The 11,722-nt window shown below is 38.1% G+C and overlaps 1 long non-coding RNA gene across 1 annotated transcript in view; it reads right to left on the bottom strand.

Annotated features, from left to right (window-relative positions):
- The window catches only part of LOC122735405, a 124,236-nt gene extending 119,344 nt beyond the window's left edge, over positions 1-4,892 (bottom strand). The window contains exon 1 of the long non-coding RNA XR_006354130.1: positions 4,768-4,892. This is a non-coding gene — a long non-coding RNA (uncharacterized LOC122735405). The remainder of the gene's footprint in view (positions 1-4,767) is intronic.
- Between the last annotated feature and the right edge of the window lie 6,830 nt (positions 4,893-11,722).

Here is an 11,722-nt window from a genome sequence, read left to right on the forward strand (position 1 = left end):
TATGTTATGCATTATATATACATATAGGTCATATACATATTTTTGTTTTTAATTTGTAATACCATAGCATCACATATAATATATGTATATAGGAAATGAATTTAGATTACATGTAAAAAATCAAATTTAGTAAATGGCAAAAAAATTTTTAAGAATTTTCAAAAAGTTATTAAAATATCAGACCCCTTCATGACTTTTGGCCTGCCCTGTATATGTAAATAATTATTTATGTAGTGAAATACAGTTATCTATATTTACCTCTATTTGTATCCAGATAAAGATAGATATCAAACAAATTCTACCACCTCAATGACGGATCCAGAAAAATTCAACTTTGGCCCTTCTCTAGAGCCTGAGGAATGGAAGGATCATTTGAGGAAGAAACTGAGCGCAAGGACTCATGTGTTCCCTCTACACAAATGGGATGTGGGTTGTGCCTGAAAAGCAATGCACAGAATCCAGCTCAATGACTCCCAGCCCTTTTGAGAGCAATCCCAGATGACTGCCCTCTTGCCTATGGAAGACTTCGGAATGTGAAAGAATTGTTAGCCAATGGCATCATTACAGAGTCCATTGTTCCATATTCTCCCCCTCTAGTGGTAGTACAAAGAAAACTGAAAAGATATGAATTATATAGGGTACTATACAGAGATGTATGCAAGCGAGACTTGAGGGCTCTGGGAATAGACATCGGCAGCTGGGAGGAAATGGCCAAGGACCTCGCCTGATGGAGTTTAGTACTCAGGAGCAGCTTGTGAGCAGCTGAAATGGGCCTCCAAAATCTGGAGGAAGAAAAAACGAATGAGACACAGGAACTGATGGGCAACAGAGAGCCCAGTTTTCCAATGTCTTCGTGCGGCAGGAGCTGCGGCTCCCTGTATCAGACTGCACAGCCACACTGTGGCCCATGGCTCTTCAAGGCACTGATCCATGGTCGTCTGCGACTGGCGGAAGCCGACTACTACTACTATACATTGAACAAGAGAATGAAAGTGGACCAGGACACCATGCTGCAAGTCACCTGCTAAGGGGGGATCATAGGAAAGTCACCCTATAGGTACCTCAGTTTCCCCATCTTTTAAGTGAAGGGGATCAATAGTATCAAACTCAGATAGAAAAAGGGGCCACTAACCCATACATAAGGATACCTGTAGGCTGCATATTGGATTAGTTTGAAAATATAATATTATTGCAGAAATATGCTTAATGTGATTGTCATATCAGATTGCTGTCTGTCTTCGGGAGGGGAGAGGGAAAGGAGGGAGAGAGAAAATTTGGAACTCAAAATGTTATAACTATCTCTACATATAACTGGAAAATAATAAAATACTTTTATGATTAAAAATATAATTGGGAAATGTTTAACAAAATAAATTTTAAAGATACAATAGAACAAAAAATAATATGTTTTATTGTATTTTTATTTATTTTGTCAAATATTTCCTAATAACATTTTAATCTGATTCAGATAGCACTTGAGAATGGTATGGATTACATGTTGCCCACAGGGACATTACAGAACCACCAACATATTTTGAGGATGTTATTAAGCCACTCTCACTGTTCTGCCTTGCTCCCTATAGAATTTGATGTCCCTGCTGCATATGTGACTTCACTTGGTTCCTGCTGCATTTGTAGTGACTATTGGGAATATAGTACTTGTGAGCATCGATGGTCTTATAGTGGATGCTAGGCCTCCTGCTGCCATCTTCTGGACTTTATCTCTTCAGAGATGACTTCAGGGCCATCTGATTTTTAGTATGCTTGATAAAGGCAAAGCTTTAGTCACAACTACCACACCTATATAATAAGATCAAGGAAAAGTTATCTCCAGGCAAAAAATTAGTCCTTTTTTTTGTCCCCTCTTTCTGGGCAAAGATGGCGGACCTGAGCAACTTGGCAGGGAAGATTGTTTTATTTCTTGTATTTATATCCTCAGGAGTTAGAATGGTGCCTGATACATAATAGGCACTTAATAAATACTTGCTGATATTGACTGATAAAGCAGTCCTAAACAATTCTCTGGCTTAGCTTGACAATAAACTTGAGCCCAAACAATAGGTAAGCTAAGGAGGCTAAGGACAGCTAGGTGGCACAATGGATAGAGTGCCAGGCCTGGAGTCAGGAAGATTCGTCTTTCTGAGTTCAAATCTGGCCTCAGACACTTACTAGCTGTGTGACCCTGGGGAAGTAAGTCACTTAACCCTGTTTCCTCAGTTCTGCATCAGTAAAATGACCTGGAGAAAGAAATGGCAAAACCACTCCAGAATCTTTGCCAAGAAAACCCCAAAAAAGGATCACTGTGCCATGTAAATGATTAAAAAACCATCAACAACACTCAGATATATTCATTCACAGAGGTCTTCTCACATCTGCTTAAAATATTCTTCTAACGACTTTTTAATCAATTCATGTAAAGTCAATTTTAGTTCATTCTAAGTAACATCACTTTCAGTCACAGGAATCAGAGTTTACAGATCTAGAGCTGAAAGGCAGACCTAGACCTGGGATGCCATCTAACCCAACCCTTTCATTTTACAGATGAGAATACTGAGGTCCAGGAAAGTTAATACCCTAAGCAACTTAACCAAAGTCACACAGGGAGTAAACATCAGAGACCAGATCTTAGTTGCTCAGTCAAGTTCTGGTTCGTTTTATCCATTACAATATATGCCTTAATGGAAGCTCTAAAGTTTCCGGTTTAATTCAGATCAGGATCTATCCACTACTTCTTATATTTGAAGCGTATAAAATTGAGCAGAAAGCTTTAGAAGAAGTTAGCTATGGCAAAATTACAACTTGCTAATTACAAAACCAAAGGAACAGAATACTTTTGCCCTTTCTTTTCTGGATATTAGCCAAAGATCCTCCTCTACTTCAGAAAAAAAATCTGTTAAAATACTACTGCCAAATTTACAGCCCCTTAATCTTCAAGAATCTACTGTATTTGACTATTCAGTGTTGTCAACCTGTTTCTGAAATGCCTTTTAATCATAATAGTTAAACACTAGTAATTTGGGAGGAACACCTAAAGACCATCATTTTGCAAGGGATAAATATATCTGATTTTCATTGACATATGAAAGATTTCATCTTTTAAAATGGAATTTATTAGTACCACTTTTTCTCTTTCCAAGATAAAAGGAGACTTAGAATTGGTGGTACAGTGGTTAGAGTGCCAGGTCTGTAGTCAGAAGGACCAGAGTTGTGACCCCAGGTAAGTCATAGAATCTCCTAATAGTGCTATTGCAGGGCAAAGGGTATGTGCAATTTAGTGAATTTCTGGCTAGAATTATCAATTATTTTCCAAAATTATTGAAGTAAATTCACAAGGTTCATTAAGGGTATATTAGTGTGTCCGTACTCCCATAATCCCTTGAACAATTGCTATCTTCCTCTTTTGTGATCTTTGCCAATCTAATAGATTGTGAGTAGTTCTAATTGTTGACATTTGTCCTCAGATAGCTATTTACAGAATTTTAAAACTTACAGTGGAAGAAATACATTTTAAGTTAGTGAGATATTTGAATTATTCTATATAATTCATACTCAGCAACATTTTGTCCAGTGTTCAAAGAAAAATGATCCAGAGAATGATTTAATAGCACACAATAAGAACACGGTCTATTTCTGGTTTTCTGATAGCTCACATGCTGGTCATATGACTTTATAAATTATATTTTAAAGATACATTTAGCCTTCAAAATCTTTCATTATAAATCAATACGCACCTCATTAGGACAAACAGAGCTATTACTCTGATGATGTCCCTTTAATTGCTTTAACTGGTCCAGGAAAATGAAGTGTGCCTTAGAATAGCACAAAATTGCTACATTATTAATCCTCTTAAAATTTCCATTTAAGAAAATTACTATAAACAAAAATACAATGAAGTGTTTAATTACTGTTCTGTATATGTATTGAATGAAATGCTTTGGTTTGGCATCATTAGGTTGGAGGTAGAGGTTTCAAGCCCTCTGTTAATAGGTTGGCAATAAAGAGTGCCACATCAGTTTTATTTTGCAACATTCACAAAGGGGATTTTTAATGTGATGCTTGTTCAGATTAATGAAATGAATAAATCTCCTCTGAGTGGCTCATACAAAATCACTGCACACTGCTTTTGAGTGGAGCACAGAATGATGTGGAACAAGGGAGACAAAGACAGACAGAGTGGGTAGGGCAAAGAGGGAGGGCAAAGAGGTGATGGAGGAGGGAAAGAGAGGGAAAGAGGGAGGGAGGGAGAGAGGAGAGAGGGGTGAAGGGGGAGGGAGGAGATGGGGAGAGGTGAAGGGGGAGAGAGAAGGGGGGAAGGAAAGGGGTGAAGGGGAGGGGGAGGAGAAGGGGAAAGAGGGAGGAGGGGTGAAGGGGGAGGGGGGGGAGAGAGAGAAGGAGAGAGACAAAGAGGGAATATCAAAGATTTAGATTTGAAAGAAACCTAAAACGGATTACCCAATCCAACCCCCTTATTTTGTAAAGGTTGAAAAGAGCCAAAATTTGTTTTAAAATTAATTCCTCTTCTTCCTGAAATAAGTCAATAAGCATTTATTAAATGCTTACTATTTGCCAGAGAGTGTACTGAGTGTTGGGGATATAAAGGAAGGCAAAGAGTCCCTGCTTTCAAAGAGTCCAATGGGAAAGAGAATACACAAGCAATATACCAACAAAATATGTAGAAGATAAACCAGAAGTAATCTCAGAGGGAAGGCTAGCATTAAAGGGAGACTGAGAAAGGCCTCTCACAGGAGGTGAGGTTTTAGCTGATACCTGAAGGAATCCAGGGCCGTCTGGAGATGGAGATGAGAAGAGAGAGCATTCCAGGCATGGTGGACAGTAGGTGAAAACGCATAGAGTGACATAGCAAGGAGGCCAATGTCACTGGATGGTAGAGTCCGTGGAAGGCAATAAAATATAAGACTGGAAAGATAGGAAGAAGCCGGGTTATGAAGGGATTTTAAAACCACAGGACTTTATATTTGATCCTAGAGGTAATTTAAAGCCACTTAAGTCCATTAATTGGGATATGAAGGGATTAGAGTGTCATGATCAGACATGATTTAGGGAGATCAATTTGATTGCTGAGTGGAGGGTGGGCTGGAGTTGGGAAAGACTTGAAAAAGGGAGACCAATAAGCAGGTTATTGCAATAGTCCAAGTGTGAGGTGAGGAAGATCTGCAGAAGGGCAGTGTACATAAGAAATGCTAGGAAGGTAAAATTGACAGGATAGCCAAGTCAAATGGGAGTGGCCAATGAGTATGTATTGCTACCCATTCTGTCTTTAAAATAAAAGATAAATTCTGTTTTCTCTCTCTTTCCTTGGACTTCCCATTGGGAAAAGGCCTTCTCCTCCTCCTCAACCCTTTATCCCCCCAGCAGCTATGGCAACTGCTTATACCTGTCAGTGAAGATATCTTCTGTCCAGGTAAGCCTGAGCTTGAGCCTCAGCTTCCTGATTGCCTCTGTCTTTCTTTTCCTGACCAGCAGTCATGAAAGATGTGCTCTGGGGGAGTAGCTCCTTCAAAAGTCTGGGGCTTGGGGCAGCTAGGTGGCGCAGTGGATAAAGCACCAGCCCTGGATTCAGGAGGACCTGAGTGCAAATCCAGCCTCAGACACATAACACTAGCTGTGTGACCCTGGGCAAGTCACTTAACCCTCACTGCCCAGCAAAAAAAAAAAAAAAAAGTCTGGAGCTTCCTAGGCTCATCAGTCAGAACTGATTGCCACTAGGAGGTGCTTCCTATAACTAGTAAAAGCACATCTTAGAGGAGACGACCAAGCCGTGCCCTGGCTCACTAGGTCAGCATCAGGCTTCTGCTGAATATCGTTGATAACCCAAACAGAGTTCCATGTCTGCCCAAGTATGAATGACTATGTACCCATATAACAAGCATATCCATATAGAGCCACGTATGTGTTTCCATAGCCCATTAAAAGAGAAAGAATGAAATTGAGAACACAAGGTTTCATAGTCCAAGATCTATGATTTCATTTATATGTCACTTCCATATGAAGAAACTCCCTCAAAGGATGCACATTGGCGACTTTCTTTGCAAATGTATAGTCTCAGTGACTAGTTTAGAGCATATATGCCCAAATGTGGTCCGTGGACTGCATTTGCAGCCCCCAACACTACTGAGTGTGGTCTGAACAAGATTAATACATAGTTCCTATCTGATTTTAATGTATATATTAATTTTATTTAACGTATATATTAATTTTTTAAAAGGAATGTATAAACATGTGTGGTGGTTTCCTGAGTCAAAAATATGTAGCCCAAGAGCTCCTTATATACAGTTTAGTGACCCCCATTTCCTTAATTTGACACAACTGGTCTAGAGAATGAAGAAATTAAATGACTTTCCCAGGGTCACCATAGCCAATAGTATCAGATACAAGACTTGACCTCAGGAGTCCCTGGCCCCAAAGCAAGCTTTCTATCCACAACAAGCAGTTCTCAAAGGGGGCACTGTGGATTCCTATGGCATATAATAAGATTGTTATTAATGAATTAATATTTTTAAATTGTTTTAATTTCTAATATGATAAATACTGATAGATATAATCCACATAAACAAAAGCTTGTTGAGGTCTTCAATAATTTTTAAATGTGGAAAGGGGGTCCTGAAAGCAAGACCATTGCACCATAACATGCTGCCTCACAATTGTACTTGAACTTTAAACAAACTCATTTCATGGATAAAAGACCAACCAGACAATTATGGCCAGAAGAACACCTAAAATCCTTTTTTTTTTTTGTGGGGCAATGGGGGTTAAGTAACTTGCCCAGGGTCACACAGCTAGTAAGTGTCAAGTGTCTGAAGCCAGATTTGAACTCAGGTACTCCTGAATCCAGGGCTGGTGCTTTACCACTGCACAATCTAGCTGCCCCCAGAATCCCTTTTTTAAGATTAAATTAATGTTTTAAAATTAACAATTTTAACAGCCCCCATTCCTATTAAAAACACTAGAGAACATAGGAATAAATGGAGCTTTCCTTAAGATGATAAACAGTATCTACCTTAAACCATCAGCAAACATTATATGCAATGGGGTAAGTTGGAGGCATTTCCCAATAAGATCAGGGGTAAAACAAGTGTTAAAGCTAAAATTCTAGCTAGTCTGTCTAAAATATCTAATGAGTGGTCGCCAATAAATTATAAGCTTTAGCAAGAGTTAGGCTTTTAAGCATTTATTAAGGAGAATAAGAATTTGGTAAAGAGAGAGAAAAAAGCCTACATTCATCTATCTATTAAAGGGAGAGCACATTTCTAGCTCCCTTCTCTGCCGGAGTCCTCAGGAAAAAGCCCCAGTCAGAGTGCCAGGCTCCCCCTTCTTCCTCCCACCAGCAAACGTCACTTCCTGATGCCAAAGAAAAGACGTATGGTCTTGCCCTCTAAGACCTTCACCTCATGGGCGGAGCTCTTCTACAGTAAGTCTCCAGCAGGTGGCATTATTCCAATCATTACAGTCCCTGCTTTGTTTCTCCAAGAAACGGGACATTTCCTTGATGAAACAGTCAAAAATAACAGAATATAATGTGGTAAAAAAATGGAAGTTTTGGCTGAATCATTTGAGAGTTGAGCGCATGCTACTGAAGCAGCTTTTGAAGGACCGCCCTTTTGGGGAGGAGACCGCGACAAATGGCGGTGCTCCTGCTTCTGCCCGAAGAGCATGGCCAAGCATGCTGTACTTCCAGGACGCCAACTTAAAACCAAGAGTGGGAACGGAAGTTCGCTCTCTGGCTCACTCACTCTGGCTTCTAAGCTTAGCAGTGACGGCACATGCTTTGGTGATCGGCCTCTGGTTCTCGGCCTGGCAGGCAGTTTTGGGATTCGGTGAGTTTTATAAAAGAATATAGACTAAGCTTAGATCTAAGATTATTCATTTGTATTTCTACTTTCCTATTTCCCTAATGGTATCACCTGTTTGTTATCTAATTAATTCCCAAACAATAAAAGCTAATCCCTCACTGATTAAAGCTCAGAGGCTTCTTTTTCTTAGTGGTCTGGGAGATATATAAGGGAAAAGTTAAAGGGGGGAGTTTAATGCTCGTATATCCAATTTTAAATCTCACACAAGGATGTCTATTATCACCACTATTATTCAATATTGTACTAGAAATGTTAGCTTTAGCAATAAGAGAAGAAAAAGAAATTGAAGAAATAAAACTATCACTCTTTGCAGATGATATGATGGTATACTTAGAGAATCCTAAAGAATCAACTAAAAAACTACTTGAAACAATTAACAACTGTAGCAATGTTGCAGGATATAAAATAAACCCAAATATCAGCATTTCTATATATGACCAACAAAGTCCAGCAGCAAGAGATAAAAAGAGAAATTCCATTTAAAAAAACTGTAGACAATATAAAATACTTGGGAGTCTACCTGCCAAGGCAAACCCAAGAATTATACGAACACAATTACAAAACACTTTTCACACAAACAAAATCAGATCTAAACAAATAGAAAAATATAAATTGCTTATGGGTAGGCTATGCTAATATAGTAAAAATGACAATTCTACCTAAATTAATTTCCTTATTCAGTGCCATACCAATCACACTTCCAAAAAATTATTTCATAGAGCTAGAAAAAATTATTACAAAATTCATATGAAAGAACAAAAGGTCAAGAATATCAAGGGAATTAATGACAAAAAATGGAAAGGAAAGTGGCCTAGCTGTACCAGATCTAAACGTATATTATAAAGTATCAATCATCAAAACTATTTGGTACCAGGGCAGATAGGTGGCGCAGTGGACAAAGCACCGGCCCTGGATTCAGGAGGACCTGAGTTCCAATGTGGCCTCAGACACTTGACACTTACTAGCTGTGTGACCTTGGGCAAGTCACTTAATCCCCACTGCCCCACCAAAAAAACCCCCACAAAAAACCAAAAAAACAACTATTTGGTACCGGCTAAGAAATAGAGAGGTAGAGATCAGTGGAATAGGTTAAGCACACAAAACACAGCAGTAAATGAATATAACAATCTCCTATTTGATAAACCCAAAGACTCTAACCTTCAGGAAAAGAACTCACTATTTGACAAAAACTTTTGGGAAAAGTGGAAAATGATAGGGCAGAAACTAGGCATAGACCAATATCTTACAGCATACACCAAAGTCAAGTCAATATGGGTACAAGATCCAGATATAAAGGGAGACACCTTAGGCAAATTAGAAAAGGAAGGAATAGTAAGAATTTATGACCAAAGATGAGATAGAGAACATGATGAAATGCAAAATGGATCATATATTTATTTATTTACTTACTTTTAACTTTTTTTTTTTTGCAGGGCAATGGGGGTTAAGTGACTTGCCCAGGGTCACACGACTAGTACATGTCAAGTTTCTGAGGCTGGATTTGAACTCAGGTCCTCCTGAATCCAGGGCCGGTGCTTTATCCACTATTCCACCTAGCTGCCCCAAAATGGATCATTTTTACTACATTAAATTAAAAAGTTTTTTGCATAAGCAAAACCAATACAAACAATATTAGAAGGAAAGCAGAAAGCTGGGAAACAATTTTTACAGACCGTTCCTGATAAAGGCCTCATATCTAAAATGTATAGAGAACTGAATCAAATATATAAGAATATGTCATTCCCCAACTGAGAAATGGTCAAAGGATATGAATAAGAAGTTTTCAGATGACAAAATTAAAGCTATCTACAGCCATATGAAAAAAAATGTTCTCAATCACTATTGATTAGAGAAATGCACATGAAAACTACTCTGAGGTACCACCTCATGCCTATCAGATTGGCTAATATGACAAAAAAGGAAAATGATAAATGTTGGAGAAGATGTGGGAAAATTGGAACATTAATATACGGTTGGTGGAGCTGTGAACTGATCCAACTATTCTGGAGAGCAATTTAGAACTATGTCCAAAAGATTTTTAAACCGCATACTCTTTAACCCAGCAATACCACTACTAGGTCTATATCCCAAAGAGATCATAGAAAAGGGAAAAAGACCCATATGTACAAAAATATTGATAGCTGCTCTTTCTTTTCAAGGAATGTCCATCAATTGGGGAATGTCTAAACAAGTTGTGGTATATGAATGTAATGGAATACTATTGTGCTGTAAGAACGGATAAGCAAATGGATTTCAGAAAAACCTGGAAAGACTTACATGAATTGATGCTGAGTAAAATGAGCAGAAACAAGAGAACATTGTACATAGTATCAACAATATTGTGTAATGAGCAACTGTGATAGACTTAACTCTTTTCAGCAATACAATGATCCTTGACAATGCCAAATGCTCTCCACATTAAGAAAAAGAACTATGGAGTCTGAATGCAGATTGAAGCATACTATTTTCACTTTTGTGGTTTCTTTTTTGTTATTGTTCTTGTTTATTCTTCCTTGTGTTTTTTCCTTTTGTTCTGATTCTTCTCTTACAACATAACTAATGTGGAAATATGTTTAACATGATTGTAATGTATAACTTATATCAGATTGCTTACTGGCCTCAGGAGGAGGGAAGGAAGGGAAGGTGGGAGAAAAATTTGGAACTCAAAAGAATATCTTTACATGTAATTGGAAAAAAATTTTTAAAAATTAAATAAATTAACAATTTTAATTTTCCTCTCATTTCCCCTCAAACTTTACTAAACAACAACAACAAAAAGTAAAGCCTTCATGACAAATATGCATTGTCTTAACAAAGCAAATTCCCATTGTCCAAGTCCAAAAAACATGTCTCCCTCTGCAATATGAGTCCATGAGTTATCTGTCAGGAAAGGGATAGTCTGCTTCATCTTTAGTCCTCTGAAACTGTGCTTTGATGTTTCATTGATCCGAGTTCTTTTTCTCTTTAATGTTGTCAAATAAATTGTTCTGTTGGATCTGCTTATGTGATTACACTGGTCCATATGGTTCTTTCCAGTTTACTCCAAAACTGTCCATTTTGTCAGGTCATATAGCATGATATTTCATTATATTCATATACCATAATATGTTTAGTCATTCCCTGATAGACAGGCACCCCCTTAGTTTCCAGGATTTTTTGTTGCTATTTTGAAAAGAGCTGTTATAGATATTTATGTATATATAGGTACTTATTCTATATATTCCTACCTCGTTAAAAGATATTTCTGCTTCTCAGAAACAATGCAAAGTAAAGTCAAGAGACAGGACACCACTGTATACACTGTTTAAGCCACACTATGCTACGAACACCTGGAGGGACTCCCTCAGATACATACATCTTCATCTCCCTCTCTGATGTCTTTGCTTTCTCCACATTAGCAACACCTAGAATTTATAAATATCTAACCTCATATCAGGTGAATTTAAAAAAATTAGAAGGCTTTACCCTCCCCATTCCTCATTACATAATTCATAGTTTTGAATATTCAAAATGCACCAAGTATGGGCAGCTAGGTGGCGCAGTGGATAAGCACCGGCCCTGGAGTCAGGAGTACCTGAGTTCAAATCCAGCCTCAGACACTTAACACGTACTAGCTGTGTGACCCTGGGCAAGTCACTTAACCCCAACTGCCTCACTAAAAAACAAAAAAACAAAACAAAACAAAAGAACATATTCAGGGGTCTTCTGGTAAATTTTTAACCACTAAGTTGGAGGGAGGGAATTTAAATAACACATTTTAAGATTTAATCTTCACTAACATTTTCTCCAACACTTTCTTAAATCCAAACAATCAACAAACAATAAATCAAGCCCTGATCTATGGTATCTGT

Source organism: Dromiciops gliroides, chromosome 1 (genome assembly GCF_019393635.1).
Source record: "Dromiciops gliroides isolate mDroGli1 chromosome 1, mDroGli1.pri, whole genome shotgun sequence".
Classification (NCBI taxonomy): Eukaryota; Metazoa; Chordata; class Mammalia; order Microbiotheria; family Microbiotheriidae; genus Dromiciops; species Dromiciops gliroides.